General features: G+C 46.9%; 1 protein-coding gene across 1 annotated transcript in view; it reads left to right on the top strand.

Moving 5' to 3' along the window:
* Positions 1 to 1,271: 1,271 nt before the first annotated feature.
* ERRFI1 (ERBB receptor feedback inhibitor 1) overlaps positions 1,272 to 26,863 on the top strand; it is a 40,602-nt gene continuing 15,010 nt past the window's right edge. Inside the window, exon 1 of the mRNA XM_040326567.1 lies at positions 1,272 to 1,430. The gene's annotated coding sequence lies outside the window, so the exon portion shown is untranslated. The remainder of the gene's footprint in view (positions 1,431 to 26,863) is intronic.

The following is a 26,863-nucleotide window of genomic DNA, read 5'->3' as shown; positions in this document are numbered from 1 at the left end:
TGCTCATAAACGCTGATGAACGTCAATAAACACTCAAAAACATGGCTCACCGTTTTTTTTTAACACTAACATGGAAAAATGCAAAAGAAAGCTAAGAAACGATATTGCAAAAACGTTAAAAAAAAGTTGAAAGACTCACTGCAAAGCTAGAGTTAGGATTAGGGTTAGCACAGTGGCACAGTGGCTGTGTTTGATGGGCACAGTGGCTGCGTTTATTGGCACAGTGGCGGCAATTGATGGGCACAGTGGCTGCGTTTGATGGCACAGGGCTGCGTTTGATGGCACAGTGGCAGAAATTGATGGGCACAGTGGCTGTGTTTGATGGCACAGTGGCAGAAATTGATGGGTACAGTGGCTGCGTTTGATGGGCACAGTGGCTGTGTTTGATGGGCACAGTGGCTACATTTGATGGCACAGTGGCTGCTACTGGTTCAAATACAATACTAAAAATATAATAATATTTAGGTCTTTTTCACTGGAGTTTGTAACCATCCAGATCTGAACAAAGGTGCATTGTTCTCTATACTATATAGGACTTTGTATTTGCTGGGAGAAATGTATATTGTGCTATTAGAGTATTTATAAATACATAATGATATAAATAAATATAAATATTTATAAATTATATATATTATTATTATTATTATTTATATATATTATTATTATTCGTTTTATATAAAGTGCAGTCATAATTATATTAAAATATAATAAACGTTATACTGTCTACTTTATGTTTATTTTATGTTTTATGTTTATTTTATGTGAGCAGAGAAGAGAAAAGATATTTGTTGATAATTACTACAATAGACAAAACATTTTTATATATATATAAATATATATAATGTACAATAATTCTGAACATATAAATGTTATATAGTAAATATGATTATTACACAGGATCTATATATATAGATAGATGTATCATTTGTTGTGTTGTATTAGTTTCTATTAATAATCAGTGCCCATGTTCCTGTTTTCCGCTCTCATACAATGGAAGTCTATGGGAGTCTTCCTTTTAGCTGAACCTGCAGCACCCCCTGGCACTCCTCTGAGGATCTCCAATCTGGGCACAACTATTTCATCCTCTGATTTTTCCTCCCCATGGAGGGGGCTGCAGAATAATCTGCTGTGACACCACTCAGACATTGCCCCAGCATTCCTCCTGCGGGTCCCCTCTTCCCCTCCCCCACTTGCCTGTTGCCCTTTTAAGAAGCCTGAGCTGGGAGGGGGTGTCTGTGTGACGTCACTGCCCAACCCATTCATATAAACTATCATCTGCCCTGTAAGGCAGGAGGAAATAGACAGAGGCTGGTTATAGGAGGAGGAGAGTACAAGCTGTGCACACAGATCAGCCTGGAATACTCTACTGGATTATACTGGGAAGGATGAGGAGCTCCCAGCCTGAGGACCTGTGATCCCAGACATGCATGGTGAGCACTATGGGGGGGTCTGGGGTCTCCCCTCTACCTGTGATCCCAGACATGGACTAAGCACCCTGCATGGTGAGCACTATGGGGGGGTCTGGGGTCTCCCCTCTACCTGTGATCCCAGACATGGACTGAGCCCTGCATGGTGAGCACTATGGGGGGGTCTGGGGTCTCCCCTCTACCTGTGATCCCAGACATGGACTGAGCACCCTGCACGGTGAGCACTATGGGGGGCTTCTTGGGTCTCCCCTCTACCTGTGATCCCAGACATGGACTGGGCACCCTGCATGGTGAGCACTATGGGGGGGTCTGGGGTCTCCCCTCTACCTGTGATCCCAGACATGGACTGAGCACCCTGCACGGTGAGCACTATGGGGGGCTTCTTGGGTCTCCCCTCTACCTGTGATCCCAGACATGGACTGGGCACCCTGCATGGTGAGCACTATGGGGGGGTCTGGGGTCTCCCCTCTACCTGTGATCCCAGACATGGACTGAGCCCTGCATGGTGAGCACTATGGGTGGGTCTGGGGTCTCCCCTCTACCTGTGATCCCAGACATGGACTGAGCACCCTGCACGGTGAGCACTATGGGGGGCTTCTTGGGTCTCCCCTCTACCTGTGATCCCAGACATGGACTGGGCACCCTGCATGGTGAGCACTATGGGGGGGTCTGGGGTCTCCCCTCTACCTGTGATCCCAGACATGGACTGAGCACCCTGCATGGGGAGCACTGCAGGCTGGATTGGGGGTCTACCCCCTTAGTGCTGTACAGGAAATGATTGTATGCAGGTGTCAGATGAATGTTTACAGAGGGGGTCTCTCTATCTGATGGTATCAGGATTTATGGAATAGGAGGATCACTGATCAGATGGTTGTGTACAGGGGGGGGGGGGGTCTCTCTATTTGTTGGTATCAGGATTTATGGAATAGGAGGATCATTGATCAGATGGTTGTGTACAGGGGGGGGGGGGGGTCTCTCTATCTGATGGTATCAGGATTTATGGAATAGGAGGATCACTGATCAGATGGTTGTGTACAGGGGGGGGGGGGGGTCTATATATTTGTTGGTATCAGGATTTATGGAATAGGAGGATCATTGATCAGATGGTTGTGTACAGGGGGGGGGGGGTCTCTCTATTTGTTGGTATCAGGATTTATGGAATAGGAGGATCATTGATCAGATGGTTGTGTACAGGGGGGGGGGGGTCTCTCTATTTGTTGGTATCAGGATTTATGGAATAGGAGGATCATTGATCAGATGGTTGTGTACAGGGGGGGGGGGGGGTGTCTATATATTTGTTGGTATCAGGATTTATGGAATAGGAGGATCATTGATCAGATGGTTGTGTACAGGGGGGGGGGGGTCTCTCTATTTGTTGGTATCAGGATTTATGGAATAGGAGGATCATTGATCAGATGGTTGTGTACAGGGGGGGGGGGGGTCTCTCTATTTGTTGGTATCAGGATTTATGGAATAGGAGGATCATTGATCAGATGGTTGTGTACAGGGGGGGGGGGGGGGGTCTCTCTATTTGTTGGTATCAGGATTTATGGAATAGGAGGATCATTGATCAGATGGTTGTGTACAGGGGGGGGGGGGGTCTCTCTATTTGTTGTTGTCAGGATTTATGGAATAGGAGGATCACTGATCAGGTGAAGCATTACAGGGGTGTTGTTGGACAATATTGGGGTACACCATACATGGTTTATGCACAGAGATGAGATATAATGGCGGATGTAACAATCAATAGAAGGTTATAAAGTATCAATTTGAACTCAGTAAGATTGTATGCGGATGTCAGATGATTGTGTTGTGTGTGGAGAGATTCTGTCTGTAGATCAGGATTTATGGAATAGGATGATGGATGACAGAGGTGTTCTCTGTTCTGTACAGTTCGGGGATGTGGACGGTACTGGGGGGGGGAACTCGGATATAATGCCGGATGCAGCGATCCATTGAATGTTATAAAGTATCAATTTCAGCAAAGCCGCAGACATTGTACAATTCTCTTACAATGTATCGAATCATCAGAATGTTCTTGTATTGCGGCTTGTCGGAGGATTTATCACTTGTCTTGTTTCTTTGGTTTTGTTGGACTAATAACATTTTTAGTAAGAACCGAAAATACCTTTTATGCCACAAATCCAATATGCTTGTCAATTCTTATGTATTGAGTTATCAGCCTCCTCTTCTAGGAACTACAGAACATCTCCCCACTATCATACAAATGAATGGAGGGGGGGGGGGGTTATAATGTAAATACCGTTCAGAGATCTCAATCATATCACACAGTGTGCTGATCAGTGGAATGGAGGATCTCAGTAATATTGTTGTTCATAAAATAGTTACTCATTGCATAGTACACATTGCTGCACAGTACATTACTAAAGCATCAGAACCTCAGTAATATGTAGTATTATTGCTAACTATAGGGACCTCAGTAATATGTAGCCTGAGTATTATTCCCAACTACAGGGACCTCAGTAATATGTATCCTGAGTATTATTCCCAACTACAGGGACCTCAGTAATAATACTCAGACTACATATTACTAACTACAGGGACCTCAGTAATATGTAGCCTGAGTATTATTCCCAACTACAGGGACCTCAGTAATATGTATCCTGAGTATTATTCCCAACTACAGGGACCTCAGTAATAATACTCAGACTACATATTACTAACTACAGGGACCTCAGTAATATGTAGCCTGAGTATTATTACCAACTACAGGGACCTCAGTCATATACAGTATTATTATCTGAGTAATAGTATAATAACCTGATGTAGAGGATTGTTGTCCAGTGATCTCAGTAATGTATAGTACAATTATATTGTGTGAGGAGTGGAGTCATCTATAGTATGATGTGAGTACAATCCAGTACAAGGAGCTCTGTAATGGTGACCAGTCCTCCATACCATGGTACAGTCCTCCTTACCATGGTACAGTCCTCCATACCATGGTACAGTCCTCCATACCATGGCACAGTCCTCCATACCACGGCACAGTCCTCCATACCATGGCACAGTCCTCCATACCACGGTACAGTCCTCCATACCATGGCACAGTCCTCCATACCACGGTACAGTCCTCCATACCATGGCACAATCCTCCATACCATGGCCCAGTCCTCCATACCATGGCACAGTCCTCCATACCACGGCACAGTCCTCCATACCACGGTGCAGTCCTCCATACCATGGCACAGTCCTCCATACCATGGCAGAGTCCTCCTTAATACAGGAAACAAGCTGTCCTGCATTTGCAGCTATAGTCTCATTTCTAGTTTACAATCTGAGCATCTGATGAATGTGGCAAAAATGATGCATATTTTACTCTCCAGTGCAAAGTGTTGTGAATTTCTCCAGCACACTGAAGGAGGATTATACAATATAAAATGTTCGGTGTATAAAATAAATCCCACATTGGATAATATACAGATACAGAAAAGGTAACATACAGTACAAGGCAGTAATGGAGTATAAAGCCCTGAGTTGCCCACAACTACCAGGACATGTGATTTGACTGTACAGGGATTGTATGTGTCTGTATTATATACAAACTAGACGATGCCTGTAAAATGTAGCTGTCAGTGAAGTGTAAGCTCTGTGGTCCGGTGAAAGGCAGGCCCATAGGGGTTGATTTACTAAAGTAAACAAGACTGTCTACTCTGCAAGTGCAGCTGCTCCAGAGCTTAGTAAATGAACAGAAGCTCTGCTGACTTCCATCATCCAATTGTGTGCAAGCGAAAATGCTGTTTGTTTTTTTCCTTGCAGGTGATTGGGTATTATTTACAAAGTGAAGCTTTCCTTATTTACTAAGCTCTGGAGCAACTGCACTTGCAGAGTCACTTTGCCTTTAGTAAATCAACCCCTTTGTGTTATTAGCTTGTATGGCTGATCAGCGTCCGCCTGCTGTGTCCTACCTGTGTAGAGTGTGAGCTCCTCTGTCCAGGTCTGCAGGCTTCCTGCCATGTGTACCCTTCTGTTCTCTCTGGGAACACTGGCTCCTTGTTGCCGGCCTGGACTGGGGCTGGTGGGATGGAGCCGGAGTGCTTTTGTGGTTTCCTGGCCGGGGGAGGCCAGCTCAGGTTGTTGGCTATTCAGGCAACTTTCTGTTTACTCAAATCTACAATTTCTGCAGCAGAAAATCCCCCAAAAATATCAACTTTACTGTTTATTGTTTAGAGAAATGTAAGTCAAAACACTCGCATGATAAAAACAAACAGAAAAAGCAATAAGATATTTACACAAAAACAAATCCAATATAATAACACAAAACAATAACAAACATAAACCAAATATAATCTAGAAACTCATTTATAATATAAATAAACTATAAATAAAACATTTCAGAGTTTTTTACTAAATATTTAGATACAGAAGTCATTGGCCCCGATTCACATACATCGGCGCATATTTATGCCGCCGTAGCTTATCTTCTTTACGCTACGCCAACGCAGCGCAGAGAGTCAAGCACCGAATTCACAAAGCACTTGCCACCAAATCTGCGCTGGGTTTCTTAGGCGTAAGTCGTTGTAAGTGGAAGTGGGCGTGAGCCATGCTAATGAGGCGTGACCCCATGCAAATGATGGGCCGAGCGCCATAAAGATACGAATAACAAACGGCGCATGCGCCGCCCCGTGGACGCATCCAGTGCGCATGCTCAGAATCACGTCGGAACTACTCCCTAAGATTTGCCGGATCACTGCCTACGGCGTGAACTTAACCTACGCCCAGCTATATTCACGTACAACGTAAACGACAAAAGATAGGACGGCTGTGTTCCCTGGTCCATACCTTTGTATTAGTTGCGCCTCCTATATGGGGAATAACTTTACGCCCGATGTACGACTTACGCAAACCACGTATATTATGTGCCGGGCGCAAGTACGTTCGTGAATCGACGTATCTCCCTCATTTCCATATTTGAATAGGAAATCAATGGGAGCGCCACATGCGTCCAGCGTAAATATGCGCTCACTCTACGCCGGCGTAGGCAAGTTACTCAGTTTGTGGGCACGGCACATAGATACGACGGCGCATATTTGCACTTACGTGGCGTATCTCGAGATACGTCGGCGCAAGTGCTTTGTGAATCCGGGCCATTGTGGCGGGAGAATGTTTAATTATCTCTCTATTTATCTCTCTATCTACAGGTAGATCTAAGTGTTAGGTGCTTCTATTGGAAGATAAATTAAAATAAATTCATCAGAAAAAGTATTTTGTCTCTTAATACTAAATGTGAGGTTTTAGGACTGGAAGTGTCACTTTAAGGGGGTGTGTCCCTGGCCGGAGGTGCACCTGCAACACAGGTATGACAAGAATGGTTGCTTAGCAACTGTCAGGGGTGAAGAAAGGTGAGGTTGAGCTTTTTTTTTTTTTTAATTTACAGTCTGCAGCCTTGTTTGTATCAGTAGATATTCTAAAGCAATCTGCATTGTAAATACACACCATGGACTCTGGACCCGTCTAGTGCTCTCTGTGCATTGACTGCTACTACATGTAGTTCCTCTTTCTGCTGGTGCAGCTTGGAGGGATCAGTCCTGTAATATAGGAACATTCTGTATATTAAAGGGGATCAGTCCTGTAATATAGGACATTCTGTATATAAAGGGGGACAGTCCTGTAATATAGGACTTTCTGTATATTAAAGGGGGACAGTCCTGTAATATAGGAACATTCTGTATATTAAAGGGGGACAGTCCTGTAATATAGAACATTCTGTATATTAAAGGGGGACAGTCCTGTAATATAAGAACATTCTTTATATTAAAGGGGGACAGTCCTGTAATATAGAACATTCTGTATATTAAAGGGGGACAGTCCTGTAATATGGAACGTTCTTTATATTAAAGGGGGACAGTCCTGTAATATAGGAACATTCTGTATATTAAAGGGGGACAGTCCTGTAATATAGAACATTCTGTATATTAAAGGGGGACAGTCCTGTAATATAGGAACATTCTGTATATTAAAGGGGATCAGTCCTGTAATATAGGAACATTCTGTATATTAAAGGGGGACAGTCCTCTAATATAGAACATTCTGTATATAAAGGGGGACAGTCCTGTAATATAGGAACATTCTGTATATAAAGGGGATCAGTCCTGTAATATAGGAACATTCTGTATATTAAAGGGGGACAGTCCTGTAATATGGAACGTTCTTTATATTAAAGGGGGACAGTCCTGTAATATAGGAACATTCTGTATATTAAAGGGGGACAGTCCTCTAATATAGAACATTCTGTATATAAAGGGGGACAGTCCTGTAATATAGGAACATTCTGTATATAAAGGGGGACAGTCCTGTAATATAGGAACATTCTGTATATTAAAGGGGGACAGTCCTGTAATATAGGAACATTCTGTATATTAAAGGGGGACAGTCCTGTAATATGGAACATTCTGTATATTAAAGGGGGACAGTCCTCTAATATAGAACATTCTGTATATAAAGGGGGACAGTCCTGTAATATGGAACATTCTGTATATTAAAGGGGGACAGTCCTGTAATATAAGAACATTCTTTATATTAAAGGGGATCAGTCCTGTAATATAGAACATTCTGTATATTAAAGGGGGACAGTCCTGTAATATAGGAACATTCTGTATATTAAAGGGGATCAGTCCTGTAATATAGAACATTCTGTATATTAAAGGGGGACGGTCCTGTAATATAGGAACATTCTGTATATTAAAGGGGGACAGTCCTGTAATATAGGAACATTCTGTATATTAAAGGGGGACAGTCCTGTAATATAGGAACATTCTGTATATTAAAGGGGGACAGTCCTCTAATATAGGAACATTCTGTATATTAAAGGGGGACAGTCCTCTAATATAGAACATTCTGTATATTAAAGGGGGACGGTCCTCTAATATAGAACATTCTGTATATTAAAGGGGGACAGTCCTCTAATATAGAACATTCTGTATATAAAGGGGGACAGTCCTGTAATATAGGAACATTCTGTATATTAAAGGGGGACAGTCCTGTAATATGGAACGTTCTTTATATTAAAGGGGGACAGTCCTCTAATATAGGAACATTCTGTATATAAAGGTGGACAGTCCTGTAATATAGGAACATTCTGTATATTAAAGGGGGACAGTCCTCTAATATAGAACATTCTGTATATAAAGGGGGACAGTCCTGTAATATAGGAACATTCTGTATATTAAAGGGGGACAGTCCTCTAATATAGGAACATTCTGTATATTAAAGGGGGACAGTCCTCTAATATAGAACATTCTGTATATTAAAGGGGGACGGTCCTGTAATATGGAACATTCTGTATATTAAAGGGGGACAGTCCTGTAATATAGGAACATTCTGTATATTAAAGGGGATCAGTCCTGTAATATAGGAACATTCTGTATATTAAAGGGGGACAGTCCTCTAATATAGAACATTCTGTATATAAAGGGGGACAGTCCTGTAATATAAGAACATTCTTTATATTAAAGGGGGACAGTCCTGTAATATGGAACATTCTGTATATAAAGGGGGACAGTCCTGTAATATAGGAACATTCTGTATATAAAGGTGGACAGTCCTGTAATATAGGAACATTCTGTATATTAAAGGGGGACAGTCCTCTAATATAGAACATTCTGTATATAAAGGGGGACAGTCCTGTAATATAGGAACATTCTGTATATTAAAGGGGGACAGTCCTCTAATATAGAACATTCTGTATATTAAAGGGGGACGGTCCTGTAATATAAGAACATTCTTTATATTAAAGGGGGACAGTCCTGTAATATGGAGCATTCTGTATATTAAAGGGGAACGGTCCTGTAATATAGGAACATTCTGTATATTAAAGGGGGACAGTCCTGTAATATAGGAACATTCTGTATATTAAAGGGGATCAGTCCTGTAATATAGGAACATTCTGTATATTAAAGGGGGACAGTCCTGTAATATAGGAACATTCTGTATATTAAAGGGGATCAGTCCTGTAATATAGGAACATTCTGTATATTAAAGGGGGACAGTCCTGAAATATGGAACATTCTGTATATTAAAGGGGAGCAGCACAGAGGGAAGTATGGGGGGGGGGGGGCACCATTGCTGACCTCCTTCTGAACCTTCTAGTTGCCTGGCCTGCTGGCTTCAATACTAATCCCTGAACAAGTATACATCTGAGAGAAATCCGAATTCCTGGCCTGCGCACTTCTCTGGGCTCAGTGACTGTGAAAGTATTGAAGAAAAGGATCGCCATGACATCCAGGAAGAAGTTGGCTATGAACACTTGAGATCTTTCCATTGTTGCAGAAATTGCACATCACTCCACTTTATTGTCTTGGATAGCCAAGGTTTGTGCCATTGCATTCCCAGGGTTGGCGTCGTCACCTATAAAAGGAAATGTCTTGTAGGCAGGATTTCTGGCAGGATCAACACGTATGCTTTCTTTGACAGTGTGCTCACTCATGCAAAGCACTGAGCATGTTGTGATTGTGGAACACAAACACACTTTTTATTTTTCTTTGCCCGTACATACACTTTCGGGTTTGTTGCCCGGTTTCTCTTGACCCCCCCCCCCTCCCCCTTCCATCAGCAGGTCGCCTCGTTAGCAGATATTTTTAGTGTTATTAAACCTTCAGTGTGAAATGTGATCTATAGCAGCACACTGCAGGACTTCCCATGCTTCCTCTTAGCTTTCTGTCTGCAGCTTGTCACTTGTTTGCATTCCACCCCAGACGTTCCTCTCTTCTCTATTGCTGTCTTTAGGGGTCTTTAGGGGTGGCTGCATTGCTTTGCAGGGTCCCCCGGAACCCCGATATAACAACCCTTATGTGTGCGCCTCAGCCTGGCACAGGCTTTATAATGGCACCTAGGGAGGAGGGCAATCATGCAACCATTGTGTGATGTCTACAGTGCATGCAATTCAGCCTGGCATGGGGTGTGCACGCATTTTATCATGGCACTGGGGGCGAGGGCACTAATGTGATTATTGGATAATGTCTGTAGCCCTGGTGCTCAACCTGCTGCCCAACGGTAATATGCGGCCCTTTTGTACTTGTTGTGTGGCTCTCAGACCCAAGTGGTCATTGGTGGGTGCATTTGGTTATAAAGAGACTGCAATAGTAGTGATCTCTAGCAGTCTCATGTAATATTCCCCCAGACTCAGTCTATGTCCTGCACCATATCTCTAGTCTCCAAAAACACCTGCAGCATATTCATAGTCTCTGTCCATAGACCGTCTTCTGTAGTATTACATATAGTGAACATTATGTGCTGCCCTTTGGTGATGTAAGGCCTCCTATACCTCAAAAGTTACATCCACTGGTCTAGAGTTTGTGCGCTACAAGCTAGGTCGGGCGTGCATGTGCTTTATCACTAGGGATGAGGGACCATGTGCTCCTGACTTGGGCAGGCCTTGGACAGGGGTGCACATGTGCTTTCTTATTATTGGGGGTGAGGGACCATGTGCTCCTGACTTGGGCAGGCCTTGGACAGGGGTGCACATGTGCTTTCTTATTACTAGGGATGAGGGACCATGTGCGCCTGACTTGGGCAGGCCTTGGACCGAGGTGCACATGTGCTTTCCTATTATTGGGGATGAGGGACCATGTGCTCCTGACTTGGGCAGGCCTTGGACAGGGGTGCACATGTGCTTTCCTATTATTGGGGATGAGGGACCATGCGCGCCTGACTTGGGCAGGCCTTGGACAGAGGTACACATGTGCTTTCCTATTATTGGGGATGAGGGACCATGCGCGCCTGACTTGGGCAGGCCTTGGACAGAAATGCACATGTGCTTTCCTATTATTGGGGATCAGGGACCATGTGCTCCTGACTTGGGTGCTCAAGTGATGTCTACACTGGTCGCCCTCCCAAGAGGAATTTCAGAGAAGCAGCGTTAAGGAGTGATTAGCTGACAACAGAGTGTAAGAGATCATTGGGGACATATATTGAGAAAACATTTGCTGCTGCCTGAAGGTTTTCTTGGAGTAAGAAAATACTTTAAAATAAAGAAAAAGGAAGTTTTTTTGCTATTTAAAAAAAAAAGAATTGCGCCATTTGATGATGGGATCTGGATTAGTAAGTGTCACTTGTGATCGATTTCCTCTCTGCAGTTGGGTGACAGTTTACACAATTGGCTGCAGCGCATGCAGGATCGGAGTGGGGTAGAGGTGAGCCATAACGTGACTCACTGATCCTTATCTCCCGGGTACAATATGGTGCCGGCCGTTGTAAATACGTGTTGAAATCTGGAGCATAAATCTGATTCAGCCGAGTCATTTCATGCTGATTCTAAATTTGGGCAACAACAACGCAACGTGTCGATCACGCGATTACTACGCCGAAACCTTTCACCCAATTCTGATCAAATATAGGAAATCATTTCTTCCACGCACTTTCCCTCGCTTCTAGCAGCTTTAGCTGTTTTCCAGATCAGACCTCGCCTGATCCAGGCCCAAACCTCCATAGAACATCGTACGTTCTCCAACAGACCTCCAACCTCCATAGAACATCATACGGTCACCAACAGACCTCCATAGAACCTCATACATTCACCAACAGACCTCCAACCTCCATAGAACATCATACGGTCACCAACAGACCTCCAACCTCCATAGAACATCATACGGTCACCAACAGACCTCCATAGAACCTCATACATTCACCAACAGACCTCCAACCTCCATAGAACATCATACATTCACCAACAGACCTCCATAGAACCTCATACATTCACCAACAGACCTCCAACCTCCATAGAACATCATACGGTCACCAACAGACCTCCATAGAACATCATACATTCACCAACAGACCTCCATAGAACATCATACATTCACCAACAGACCTCCAACCTCCATAGAACATCGTACGTTCTCCAACAGACCTCCATAGAACCTCATACATTCACCAACAGATCTCCATAGAACATCATACGTTCACCAACAGACCTCCAACCTCCATAGAACATCATACGTTCACCAACAGACCTCCAACCTCCATAGAACATCATACGTTCTCCAACAGACCTCCAACCTCCATAGAACATCATACGTTCTCCAACAGACCTCCAACCTCCATAGAACATCATACGTTCACCAACAGACCTCCAACCTCCATAGAACATCATACGTTCACCAACAGACCTCCAACCTCCATAGAACATCATACATTCACCAACAGACCTCCAACCTCCATAGAACATCATACATTCTCCAGCAGACCTCCAACCTCCATAGAGCATCATACGTTCACCAACAGACCTCCAACCTCCATAGAACATCATTATACGTTCACCAACAGACCTCCATAGAACATCATACATTCACCAGCAGACCTCCAACCTCCATAGAACATCATACGTTCACCAGCAGGCAGTTTGGTGTTTTTCTCCCCCTTCCCTGCCCCCACTCCATCTTCCCCCGGGTTCACCTGTGGGGCCGTTTGGTGTTTTGCTCCCCCTTCCCTGCCCCCACTCCCCCTTCCCCCGGGTTCACCTGTGGGGCAGTTTAGTGTTTTGCTCCCCCCTTCCCTGCCCCCACGTTCACCTGTGGGGCAGTTTGGTGTTTTTCTCCCCCTTCCCTGCCCCCGCTCCCCCTTCCCCCGGGTTCACCTGTGGGGCAGTTTGGTGTTTTGCTCCCCCTTCCCTGCCCCCGCTCCCCCTTCCCCCGGGTTCACCTGTGGGGCAGTTTGGTGTTTTGCTCCCCCTTCCCTGCCCCCGCTCCCCCTTTCCCCGGCTTCACCTGTGGGGCAGTTTGGTGTTTTGCTCCTCCTTCCCTGCCCCCGCTCCCCCTTTCCCCGGCTTCACCTGTGGGGCAGTTTGGTGTTTTGCTCCCCCTTCCCCCGGGTTCACCTATGGGGCAGTTTGGTGTTTTGCTCCCCCTCTCCCTGCCCCCGCTCCCCCTTCCCCCGGGTTCACCTGTGGGGCAGTTTGGTGTTTTGCTCCCCCTTCCCCCGGGTTCACCTGTGGGGCAGTTTGGTGTTTTGCTCCCCCTTCCCCCGGGTTCACCTGTGGGGCAGTTTGGTGTTTTGCTCCCCCGGGTTCACCTGTGGGGCAGTTTGGTGTTTTGCTCCCCCGGGTTCACCTGTGGGGCAGTTTGGTGTTTTGCTCCCCCTTCCCCCGGGTTCACCTGTGACTATGGTATGCGTGTCGCTTTTCGATGCGTGCAAATAGGTCACATAACTCATGACAGCAAAAACAAGTTTTCAGGAGGATGAATGTATCACGGCGGCGGCGGGCGGCCCATTGTATCCTTGTTTGTATCCTTCACCTTCATCGTCTTCTGAAATAGTCTGAATAACGCGTTTGCTCATTCACAGCTCCACTATTTCCTGCCGATTAGTCATGAAAATACTACAGCGAGTTCTGGGTGTGGGGAGGCAGGACAACACACAGAGCTAAAAATATTCCCATAAAAGCCGGTGTACAGTCCGTACCCTTCTCTGTGACAGCAGGCACGCCGCAACGGGGGAGGAGGAGCACAACAACACACCATACACATCACCTTTGTGTTCATTGGTCAGGGGGTGTCACAGGTGATCCCTTTTCTCCCCCTGTGACAGCGGCTGGTGTGGTGACATCCCCCCAAGGGGGTGTGTCCAAGACAGCCTGGGCTCAGAGGAAGTGGGTAGAATGATGCTGGACATCATTCAACCTGGAAGACTGAGGACATCTACTGGTGGAGAGAAATTACTGCAGGAGACGGCTCTGGATTGAAGGTGAGGATTGAAGCAAAAGCTGGAGTTCTGCTATAATGTTTGAGCTATCCGTGTAAATCTTATGAAGGGAAGTTTGTGATGTATAAAGTGTTGTCGCTATTTATAGCCTACAAGTTTATTTTCTCTTTACATCGGAAGACCGGGCCTGACGGCGCGCGCTCCGTTCTCTGCAGATAGAGAGAGATCTTTGTATATGGAATACGCTATTAGGATCATTTATTGTTAGAAAAAAGATTTTATTATTATTATTAAGAAACCCTTTCTTTCTTTTCTCTCCTCTCTTCCTTCTTTTGTTTTTCTTTTTCCTTCCTTCCTTCTTCTTTTCCTTTCTCCCTTCCTGTTATTCTTTACCTTCCTTCCTCAATTCCTTCCTCTTTTCCTTTCTTCCTCCCTCCCTCCCTCCCCTCCTGTTTTTCTTTTCTTCTTTCCTCTTCTTTTTGTTGTTTTTTTTATTTTTTATTGATGCCTTTATTGATTGTTCCTTTCTCTCTTTCTGATTTTCTTTTCCTTCCTTCTTTCCTGTTTTTCTTTTTCTTCCTTCCTCCCTTCCTGTTTGTCTTTTCCTTCCTTCTTCCCTTCCCGTTTTTCTTTTCCTTCCTCCCTTCCTGTTTTTCTTTTTCTTCCTTCCTCCATTCCTTCCTGTTTTCTTTTTCCTCCCTTCCTGTTTTTCTTTCCCTTCCTTCCTCCCTTCCTGTTTTACTTTTCCTCCCTTTCTGTTTTTTATTTTCCTTCCTCCCTTGCTTTCTGTTTTTCTTTCCCTTCCTTCCTGTTTTTCTTTCCCTTCCTTCCTGTTTTTCTTTCCCTTCCTTCCTGTTTTTCTTTCCCTTCCTTCCTGTTTTTCTTTCCCTTTCTCCCTTCCTTCCTGTTTTTTCTTTCCCTTTCTCCCTTCCTTTCAGTTTTTTCTTTCCCTTCCTTCCTGTTTTTCTTTTCCTCCCTTCCTGTTTTTCTTTTCCTCTCTTCCTTTCTGTTTTTATTTCCCTTCCTCCCTCCCTTCCTGTTTTTCTTTTCCTCCCCTCCTGTGTTTCTTTCCCTTGCTTCCTGTTTTTCTTTTCCTTGCTTCCTGTTTTTTTCTTTCCCTTCCTCCCTCCCTTCCTGTTTTTCTTTTCCTCCCCTCCTGTGTTTCTTTCCCTTCCTTCCTGTTTTTCTTTCCCTTCCTCCCTCCCTTCCTGTTTTTCTTTCCCTTCCTATCTTCCTTCCTGTTTTTCTTTTCCTTGCTTCCTGTTTTTCTTTCCCTTCCTTCCTTCCTTCCTTCCTTCCTTCCTGTTTTTCTTTCCCTTCCTTCCTTCCTGTTTTTCTTTCCCTTCCTTCCTGTTTTTCTTTCCCTTCCACCCTTCCTTCCTGTTTTTCTTTCCCTTCCACCCTTCCTTCCTGTTTTTCTTTCCCTTCCTTCCTTCCTATTTTTCTTTCCTCCCTTCCTGTGTCTTTCCCTTCCTCCCATCCTTCCTGTTTTTATTTTCCACAACAAAAGTAACATTTTTAAATTCCAGAAATATAATATAGCATATTATTATCTAGCGAGGCCGACGTGTTCCCTGTTTTATGTAAAGCTTGAATTCCATTAAAAGGTAATTCAGTTGAACATAACATTGAAAATTCTGATGGTGCAGCACATCTATACTATATATATATATATATATATATATATATATATATATATACATATATAAAGTGAGCTTTGGGGGCATCTCTGCGCACGTTAAGGCAAGCTGCTGTTTTTGATGACATCACCACTGTAGCTTCACCTTACGTGTTTCGTCCAAACGGACGTCGTCACTGGGGCAACGGAGAGCAATCTGCTGGCTTTGAAAAGGGCTGCCAGCACACCTGGACACTGGACAGGACACACCTGCCACGCCATTCTCTGCAATGCAGTGCATCATATAGGTCAGAAGCATCTTCTGTATATGTGGCCTTCTAGATGATTAGCACCACAACACATATAGTATCATGTATGACTGCAAGTCTGAGGCCAGCCTCTAGAAATACCTCTTTTGGGCTAGGAGGGGGTCAGGTTTTTGAAGTCCATCTAATGCCAATTCCTCCCTTAATAAACAATCTCCTTTTCCTCTGCAGCCAGTCGTTCCTGCTGTTGTTTTCCCGTCCCATCCTACCCGGCGGCCGTGTCACCCTACAAAACAAAGCGTGACCTTGGCCCGGCGCTTGTTTCTTCGGTGTCCTCTGTCCTCCCTCTGGACACATTTCTGCCTCTAAATACATTGAAATATGAGAGTGTCACCCAGAAATAGGAAGGTGTCACCCAACCCCCCTCTTCTCCTCTCCCAGATAATTATACAGACTGCAGATTAATAATTGCAGGTTCCTCACACCCGTCTGGAGATATTGTCGGGACTCGGGAGGGGTTCTGGGTCCCGGGCTGCAGGCGGTCTCATGATAGGTGGGTGACAGTCAAAGGCCAAGGACATGGCGTTCTCTGAAGGAAATGTCAGGCGTCGCTCTCCGCAGCCAGCTGCCCCTTGTTGGCCGATTCACAAAAAGACGTTTTCATTCCAAAAGTTTCCTCCTCGTCCTCACACTGCTTATTGTTTCCTTTTTGTTACAAACAAATATACGGTAATGCGTGAAAACGCGTCAGATTCTTCGTCGGGGTGTAGAGACCCTCACATTGACCCTTCTATGTCCAACAAGACCGTTCTCAGCACCTCGGCTGATCCTTCCATAGACTCGGGCCTCGTACACACGACCGAGGAACTCGACGGGCGAAACACATCGTTTTGCTCGTCGAGTTCCTTGTTAGGCTGTCGAGGAACTCGACGTGCCAATTTTCTCCATTCCCGTCGAGGAAAAAGAGAACATGCTCTCTTTTTGGCTCGACGAGTTCCTCGACAGTTTCCTCGTCTAAAAATGTACACACGACCGGTTTCCTCGGCAAAAAAAAACAGCACGTTTCTTGCTGGTTTTTGCCGAGAAACTCGGTCGTGTGTACGAGGCCTCAGACCCCTGAAACTCGGCATAGGATGGAAAGAAGAAATGCGTAAGCAGAGGATACCTTTAGTGAGACAGGTGTCTTGTTGAAAATGATCCCCCGGCGGATTAGGACCCCCCTGTACTGCGCAGGCGCAGCGCTAGCACAGTACGAACCTCAACCGTGCCTCCGAAAATAGCCGAACATGTGGAGCTGAGAGTCGGCTCTACACGGCGCATGCGCAATGACTATGACACGTGCCGCGCGTTCCCGATGCTAGTGCTGCTCTGCAAGGGGTGAGGGGGTGATTTTAACAATAAAGTACACGTCTTAGCGGGGTGTGTTGCTGGACGGGTTTTGCAATGGCAATGTTGATGGGCGGATTTGCACATTTAACTCAGATGGCAACACGCCCCGCTACGACGTGTACTTTATTGTTAAAATCACCCCTTGCAGAGTAGCACAAGCATCGGGAGCGTGCGGCACGTGTCATAGTCATTGCGCATGCGCCGTGCAGAGCTGACTCTCGGCTCTACATGTTCGGCTATTTTCGGAGACTCGGCGCCACGCCTGCGCAGTACAAATTATTCACCAGAACACCGGCGTGTCAAAATAGACTGGTGAAGTTTTATGCGAATCCCTTCTGCTGTCTGAGCGCCCCTAAAAGTGCCACCCCAAAATGTCATCATCCAGATCAGATTTATTTCCAAGGTAAAGATAGAAGACTTTGAAGCAAGGCCAATGCGTTTTGGCAGATTGAACATAAAATTATGAAGGATAAATAAAATATTCATATATAAAATGTAAAATGCTTGATACACAAAAATATATACGTGTGTGTATATTAAAATATTATTATAATATTATTATTTTTTTTTACAGTTGCCACCTTTTTATGCATTTTACATGTGAGAATTTTTTTTTTTGATAAAAAAAAAAAAATATATATATATATATATATATATATATATAGTGTGTGTGTGTGTGTGTATATATATATATATATATATATATACACACAATGGAATTCAAAAATATATCACGGATAAATAAAACAGTAATAATGGTCTTAAATGTATAAAAAGGTGCCAAAATGTAAAAAAGATAAAATATAATAATAAAAATATATATATTGTATAGACATTATTATTATTATATTGTGATTTATTTTTTACATTTGGCAGCTTTTATACATTTTACATTATATATATATATATATATATATGTATGTGTGTGTAAAATGTATAAAAGGTGTATGAAATGTAAAAAAAATAAGTAAAAACATAATAATAATAGACATTATTATTAATAATAAATACTATACTATATATATATATATATATATAATTTTTTTTTTTTTTTTATATTTAATTTTTATTTATTTTTTACATTTTGGTACCTTTTTTATGCATTTTCTTGTGAAGACCATCATAATTGTTTTACTTCTCCTTGATCTATTTTTGAATTCTATTGTTGCGTCTTTGTAGCCCCGATGAAGAAGGTATTCCCCGTCTCCCCAAAACGCATTGGGTTTGTGTTTTAGCCTTTTATCTTAGGATACATTTATATCTGGATGATCGGATTCTGGTTTGGCGCCTCCGTCTCCGGCAGTTGGAGGTTCTTTTTGGTTTGGGGAAGTTGCCGGCCCCCGAGAATCAAGACATGTCTAGGGCTGGACTGGGACAACAATTTGGCCCTGGACTTCTTCCAGACTGGTTCACTTTGACAGGTCTCTCCCATGGCGGCCGGACAACCCCCCCCCCCCCCCCCCCCCCGGCCACCCAAGCCCCCTCTCCACCTTCACTAGCCACTCTACTTTATTAGAGTAGAACCGCTGGTACTCTTATAGGCAGTACCAGTGGGGAAGCTAGACATTATTTCACCCGGGGCAAAGAATCAGTTCGGTGCCCCCCCCCTTATGGGACAAGAATAGGCAGAAGTGAGAAACTCCCGGGCCATAGCTGTTGAGTCAGCTGTCTGTCCCCTCCCCCATGCTCCTCTGGTCCTCCCCCTGCTTCTCTGTTCCCCCCCAGGTGAGTGCTTCGGGGAGGGAGAGACAGAGGAGCGGAGGGGGGAGGCAGTCCGCTGTCACTGAAGCCGGCCCACTGAGCCATCGGCCCACCGGGAAACTCCCTGTAGTCCCAATGGCCAGTCTATCCCTGGACATGTCCCTTGAATAGCTCTGTACATTTTATAAGATTGGGATCATCATGAGGTTTCTGTGGCACTTTTCCAATATTTTTCTCATTTTATTGGATACAAAGAACACTTCCAGGGCTTCGTCTCCTTTAAAGAAAATATAAATATTTTAGCAGATCGCAGTCTATGAATATTAGAAGTCCTTTTATTCTTCCATTGGTTTTTTTTTTTTTTTTTTTTTTTTTTTAGTTTTTAATTCAGACAGAAGAAATGGTCTTGGCGGGGGATGGTGTTCCCGAGCGACTGCCTCCATCTCCTCTTCTCACACTTCTCCTGATGCAGATCGTCTCTCGGAGGGGGGAAGGGGGGTTGCGTATGAACGATTGCAAAGTGATTAACAGATGGAGCTTCTAAATTTCACATACAGCTGAAAGAAACATAATATAAAATGTTTGTCCGCGACATAAATCTCTGCTGCGCGCTAAGCGACAAAACAGAACGTTCTGTAGAACACAACCCATTGTTCCTGATGAAGTTGGCTCCATTATGAAACACGTGTGTTGTGTGTTTTCTTCTTTTTTTATTTGTATTTCTATAACGCGTTTCCCCTGTGGACTCAAAGCGCTTAGGACGTCAGGGAGACATCTTTGGCACGCTCTGGTGAGCCAGTTACCCTACCAGCGATGCCAACCAACAAGCCACCATGTTTCTCAGATTGGAGCACTGGCGACTGCTGCTCAAAATTTTTGGGGGGCGCAAACAAACTAAAAAAAAAAAAAAACATCAAACGCAGCCTCACTGTGCCCATCAAACGCAGCCTCACTGTGCCCATCAAACGCAGCCACTGTGCCCATCAAACGCAGCCACTGTGCCCATAAATTGCCACCACTGTGCCCATCAAACGCAGCCTCACTGTGCCCATCAAACGCAGCCTCACTGTGCCCATCAAACGCAGCCACTGTGCCCATCAAAGGCAGCCACTGTGCCCATAAATTGCCACCACTGTGCCCATCAAATGCAGCCACTGTGCCCATCAAATGCAGCCACTGTGCCCATCAAACGCAGCCACTGTGCCCATAAATTATAATAATTAAATGCTGCCAGTGTGCCCCCCCCCCCCCCCGGGGCCGGCACTTACCTGTCTCGGGTCAGCGCTGTCCTCCACGCTCCTTCCGAGTCTTCTCTCGTCCTCTTCACAATGCCTGTCACTTCAGCCAATCAGGTGACACCCCCGCCGCTGTCATTCAGATGCCCGGCGCCCGACAAGGGCCTGACAGGAGGGTGAGGGGGCACTATGTGCTCCGCATTACTATATTCTTTGGGAGTGCCCAAAGGTGTCCCAGGTCTGATTACAGTCCTATAGTGTATACAAAAATATTTATTTTTTTACTGTGCGCCACTAAAGTGTTCGGGTTTGGCTTGAAGAAAAAGTGGCAACCCTAGGTTCGGTCCTAACAGAAGGATGTATGGGGGAGGTCCTAACAGAAGGATGTATGGGGGGTGGGGGAGGTCCTATCAGAAGGATGTATGGGGGGTGGGTCCTAACAGAAGGATGTATGGGGGAGGTCCTAACAGAAGGATGTATGGGGGGGGGGTCCTAACAGAAGGATGTATGGGGGAGGTCCTAACAGAAGGATGTATGGGGGGGGGGTCCTAACAGAAGGATGTATGAGGGGTGGGGGGAGGTCCTAACAGAAGAATGTATGGGGGTGTGGGAGGTCCTAACATAAGGATGTATGGGGGTTGGGGGAGGTCCTAACAGAAGGATGTATGGGGGGTGGGGGAGGTCCTAACAGAAGGATGTATGGGGGAGCTGGAGGTCCTAAGAGAAGGATGTATGGGGGGGAGGTCCTAACAGAAGGATGTATGGGGGGTGGGGGAGGTCCTAACAGAAGGATGTATGGGGGGTGGGGGAGGTCCTAACAGAAGGATGTATGGGGGGTGGGGGAGGTCCTAACAGAAGGATGTATGGGGGGGAGGTCCTAACAGAAGGATGTATGGGGGTTGGGGGAGGTCCTAACAGAAGGATGTATGGGGGGTGGGGGAGGTCCTAACAGAAGGATGTATGGGGGGTGGGGGAGGTCCTAGCAGAAGGATGTATGGGGGAGCTGGAGGTCCTAAGAGAAGGATGTATGGGGGGGAGGTCCTAACAGAAGAATGTATGGGGGAGTGGGAGGTCCTAAGAGAAGGATACACAGAGCACCCCTAGATTGCCGAGGAAACAATATGTTACATATTTTTCGGTTTTAGAAAAATGTAGCCACTGCAGATTGTAATTTTTATTGGCATTACAAGGAGTCTTATTCATATGCAGGCAGCACTTTGTTATCCTTTTATATGGTGAATCAGCTCATTAAACGCTCTTTGCGCTGATCTGCGCTCCGGCCTAGGTCGCAGCCATAGATAGGTATGTGTGTTCCTGGACTCTGGAATCCCGGGATCCTTCCTGCCACAAGTGTCATTTCCTCTTTAAGGCGGTGAATTTGGTGACGGCAGTAAATGAAGCCATTAAGGATGAGCCCGTGTTACAGAAATGTGACTCCGCCTTGACACCACTTGAGTCTTTCATTAATAATATGGCAGCAACCCACTGCAGGGTGATCCCTTCCTTTAATTACAGGGATGGAAAAAACCTTCCAGAGTCACTCCCTTCTTCCTGAATGATAAAGAGCTCAGCCGCCTATCTGCAGAAAAGTGCTGACAAAGCATTTCTGGGGGGCACTCCGCTCTTACTTCACGCTTCATGATGTGGGGCCCGCTGGTTTTAATCGCCAACCAGAGGGTCAGTCAGCAACTCCAAAGGCGACACCGTGACTCCAAGCTCCACCTGTTCCATAGGGGTGGTGGGTGGGCAAGGAATGGGAGGTGCCCAACATCTATAAGAAGCCATTGTGGGATGCAGCTCACCCACCATCTGTTTTAAGTAGAGGGACTCTTTAAAGCGGTGGTTCCCCCTTAAAAACAACTTTTTTTTATTCCACTGCCCCCCCACATTCCATCACGATTAAGGCTCTTATTTTTTTCATGCTGTACATACCTTAGTACAGCATATTCACCCGTGCATCCGGGTTGCGAGTCCCGCGGGAGTGGGCGTTCCTCACTTGCTGTTGATTGACGTTTTGCCCAAAAACGAGCTCACCCCCCGTCGCGTAAGCCGCGTCACGATTGGCGAAAGGAGCCGAACGGCGATGCGCATGCGCAGTATAGCGCCGACTCGCCGTTCGGCTCCTTTCGCCAACCGTGACGTACGCGTGACGTACGCGACGGGGGGGGAGCTCGTTTTTGGGCAAAACGTCAATCAACAGCATGTGAGGAACGCCCACTCCCGCGGGACTCGCAACCCGGATGCACGGGTGAATATGCTGTACTAAGGTATGTACAGCATGAAAAAAATAATAAGAGCCTTAATCGTGGTGGAATGTGGGGGGGCAGTGGAATAAGAAAAAAGTCATTTTTAAGGGGGAACCACCGCTTTAAGTGAAGGAGGGGTGCAGACGCTGAGCACTTGCACTGGCCGCCATTGCTGGGGCATCACCGGCTGCCATCGCTGGAGTATCCCTGGCGGCAATCACTGGAGCAGCACCTATATGGGCAAATTCTTTTTCCTAAAGGGGCTGCAGCAAGTGAAGGAGGGGTGTAGACACGAAGCACTTGCACTGGTCACCATCGCTGGGGCATCCCTGGTCACCATCGCTGGGGCATCCCTGGTCACCATCGCTGGGGCATCCCTGGTCACCATCGCTGGGGCATCCCTGGTCACCATTGCTGGGGCATCCCTGGTCACCATTGCTGGGGCATCCCTGGTCACCATTGCTGGGGCATCCCTGGTCACCATTGCTGGGGCATCCCTGGTCACCATCGCTGGGGCATCCCTGGTCACCATTGCTGGGGCATCCTTGGTCACCATCGCTGGGGCATCCTTGGTCACCATTGCTGGGGCATCCTTGGTCACCATCGCTGGGGCATCCTTGGTCACCATTGCTGGGGCATCCTTGGTCACCATTGCTGGGGCATCCCTGGTCACCATTGCTGGGGCATCCCTGGTCACCATCGCTGGGGCATCCCTGGTCACCATTGCTGGGGCATCCCTGGTCACCATTGCTGGGGCATCCTTGGTCACCATCGCTGGGGCATCCTTGGTCACCATTGCTGGGGCATCCTTGGTCACCATCGCTGGGGCATCCTTGGTCACCATTGCTGGGGCATCCTTGGTCACCATCGCTGGGGCATCCTTGGTCACCATTGCTGGGGCATCCTTGGTCACCATTGCTGGGGCATCCCTGGTCACCATTGCTGGGGCATCCCTGGTCACCATAGCTGGGGCATCCCTGGTCACCATCCCTGGGGCATCCCTGGTCACCATCGCTGGGGCATCCCTGGTCACCATCACTGGGGCACCACAGGAAGGTATCACTAGAGCAGCAGCCATATGGGCAAAATATTGGCCTGGTGGAGCTGCGGCAAGTGTAGGAGGGGTGTAGACACTGAGCACTTGCATTGGCCACTATTGCTGGAGCAGCACCATCCACCATAGCTGGGGCATCATGGGCCATCATCACTGGAGCAGCACCATCCACCATAGCTGGGGCATCATGGGCCATCATCACTGGAGCAGCACCATCCACCATAGCTGGGGCATCATGGGCCATCATCACTGGAGCAGCACTGTCCACCATTGTTGGGGCATTCTGGGCCACCATCACTGGAGCAGCAATGTCTACCATAGCTGGGGTATCATGGGACACCATCACTGAAGCATAACCACCCACTATTGCTGGGACATCCCTGGCCACCATCACTGGAGCAGCACCATCCACCATTGCTGGGGCATCATGGGACACCATCACTGGAGCATAACCATCAATCATTAATGAGGCATCCCAGGCCACCATCACTGGGGCACAGGGCTGGACTTGGACAAAACTCTGGCCCTGGACTTCTTCCAGACTGGCCCACTTTGACAGGTCTCTCCCACAGCGGCCGGACAACTTTACGCGAGGAATATGCAAATTAGGTAGATACGCCGATTCAGAAACGTACGTCCGCCCGGTGCTTTTTTTTACGTCGTTTACGTTCGGCTTTTTCCAGCGTAAAGTTGCCCCTGCTATATGAGGCGTATCCTATGTTAAGTATGGACGTCGGGCCAGCGTCGAATTTTCCGTCGATTACGTCGTTTGCGTAAGTCGTTCGCGAATAGGGCTGTACGTAAGTTACGTTCACTTCGAAAGCATTGCCTATTTGCGGCGTAATTTGGAGCATGCGCACTGGGATACTTTCACGGACGGCGCATGCGTCATTTACGTGGGGTCAGCCTTCATTACCATACAACACGCCCACTGCATGGATAATTTGAATTCCGCGGGCTTACGCCGGACCACATACGCTACGCCGCCTAAACTTAGGGTGCAAGTTCTTTCTGAATACGGAACTTGCGCCCTAAGTTACGGCGGCTTAATGTATCTGAGATACGTTACGCCCGTCGATAGATACGAAAATGTATCTGAATCCGGGCCCCTGATTATAATAATAACAACATGCAAACTCCATGCAGATCGCGTCCCGGCTCGGATCTGAACCCCGGTGCTGCCCATAAATATGTCTTCAGGTCGCTGTCTTGAGGTTGCTGTGAGCTGCGCTGGTCGGCGGTATTTTTCGGGGAGGACGTTACTCATCGCCGTGTGATTTTTTTGCGCTTATACATCCTCCATAAATGTACGGTTGTGTAACATTATTCCTGCGTTTTTCACAGATTCCGGTGAGTCAACTTGTCAACAAAATGTAATGACTTTGTTTCCTTCCCCTCCCCCCTCCGTGGTGAAGTTGGGCCGTCCATCCGCACATTCATAATACGGCCCATTCACAATTCTCCGGCGGGTCACCGCCAATCACACAAAGGCCTCATTTGTCTGTCATAAGCAAGGCTGTGGGGTTTTTTCCCCTCCCCCCCTCCCCCCCACCCCCCCACGCTCAGAGGCAAGTGAAGATTTTTAATTTTTTTTGAGTAGCAAAAATAATCTTTTTTTAGCGCGTGTATAAATATTAAGTCTTCATTAAAACATTTGAATTCCAGTTGGATGGAGCAGAGCGCGGTTGGGCGTCCCGCGTGCTGACAGACGGGGCTTTGGCGGTGACAGGATTGTGACGCACGGGCAATTAAGGCCGGAGTTACGAGGCTGTCAGGTGGGGGCAGGGAGGCCCCCAAGGCTTCTGACTGTACAATGATAGAGAGGGGGGGAAGGAAGGACGGCTTGTTGGTAGAAGCCGGCCGCAGTCACACGTTTATTTTCCTGGAGTACAGTGGGGGCCGGTGCACAACATTTTTGGGGGGGCGCAAACAAACAAATCAATTGCCACCACTGTGCCTATTAAACGCAGCCACCGTGCCCCTCAAATACAGCCAGTCCCCCCCCCCCTCAAATACAGCCAGCCCCCCCCCCCACAAATGCAGCCAGTCCCCCCCCCTCAAATACAGCCAGCCCCCCCCCCACAAATGCAGCCAGTCCCCCCCCCTCAAATACAGCCAGTCCCCCCCACAAATACAGCCAGTCCCCCCCCACAAATGCAGCCAGCCCCCCCCCACAAATACAGCCAGTCCCCCCCCACAAATGCAGCCAGCCCCCCCCCTCAAATGCAACCAATTCCCCCCCCCTCAAATGCAGCCAGTTTCCCCCTCAAATGCAGCCAGTCCCCCCCCTCAAATGCAGCCAGTTTCCCCCCCAAATGCAGCCAGTTTGCCCCCCAAATGCAGCCAGGTTCCCCCTCAAATGCAGCCAGTTTCCCCCTCAAATGCAGCCAGTTTCCCCCTCAAATGCAGCCAGTCCCCCCCCTCAAATGCAGCCAGTTTCCCCCCCAAATGCAGCCAGTTTCCCCTTCAAATGAGGGGATTTTGCCCCGTTGTTGGCATCAGTGGATGAAATAATGCCCCCAAGAGCTGAATACAAGCAAGCAAAGGGCCACAGTCTGGGGACCGAGGATCTAAAGCCCTGGTGCCCAACCTGCGGCTGCCGGTACAGCCCTTTGGTATTTGAAGTAGGGCCCCGGGCCCCCGGCCCTAGCGGTCAATGTGAGCCTTAGGGGCCTCCTAATAACCGTAATCTCTGGCATGTCTCTGACCGTCTCCCGCCGCTCCCTACAACAATCTCCCACCATCCCCTCCAGTGCCCCCCGGCAATTCAGGGGTCACATTTCAGGCCCCCCTACACCTTGCAACCATTGGTCTATAGCAAGGCCCTCCAGCTGTTGTCCCATGAGGCAGTGCAAGGCTGGCAGTTACAAGCATGACTCCCACAGGCAGAGGCATGATGGGACTTGTAGTTGGAGGGCCGCCAGTTTGAGACCCCCCCCCCCCCCCCCCCTGATCTATAGCCGATTGGTTTTCTTTTACGCCGGATTTGGATGGAGTGGGGGAGGGGTTTTTTTGTTCATTGTGTGTTTTTTTTTCTCTCTCTGTGTCCCATTGGTGAAATCTCCCTCAGGCCTCTGTCCTGCATTTACAACAGGAAGAGATAAGAAATCTCTCCAAAGTCAGGGAATTCCCCTCCCCCTTCCACAGCTGTCGCAACTACATGTTCCTCCTTTCTTCCTTTTCTGCTGCCGGCTAAAAACATCCCCCTCCCCCCCCCCATTTCCACCCCTGATGACAATGATCGACCAATAGATTGAGTTTTCCTAAACCGCG

This window comes from Rana temporaria, chromosome 10 (assembly GCF_905171775.1).
Source record: "Rana temporaria chromosome 10, aRanTem1.1, whole genome shotgun sequence".
Taxonomy (NCBI): Eukaryota; Metazoa; Chordata; class Amphibia; order Anura; family Ranidae; genus Rana; species Rana temporaria.
This window is presented reverse-complemented; position numbering and strand designations above follow the sequence as displayed.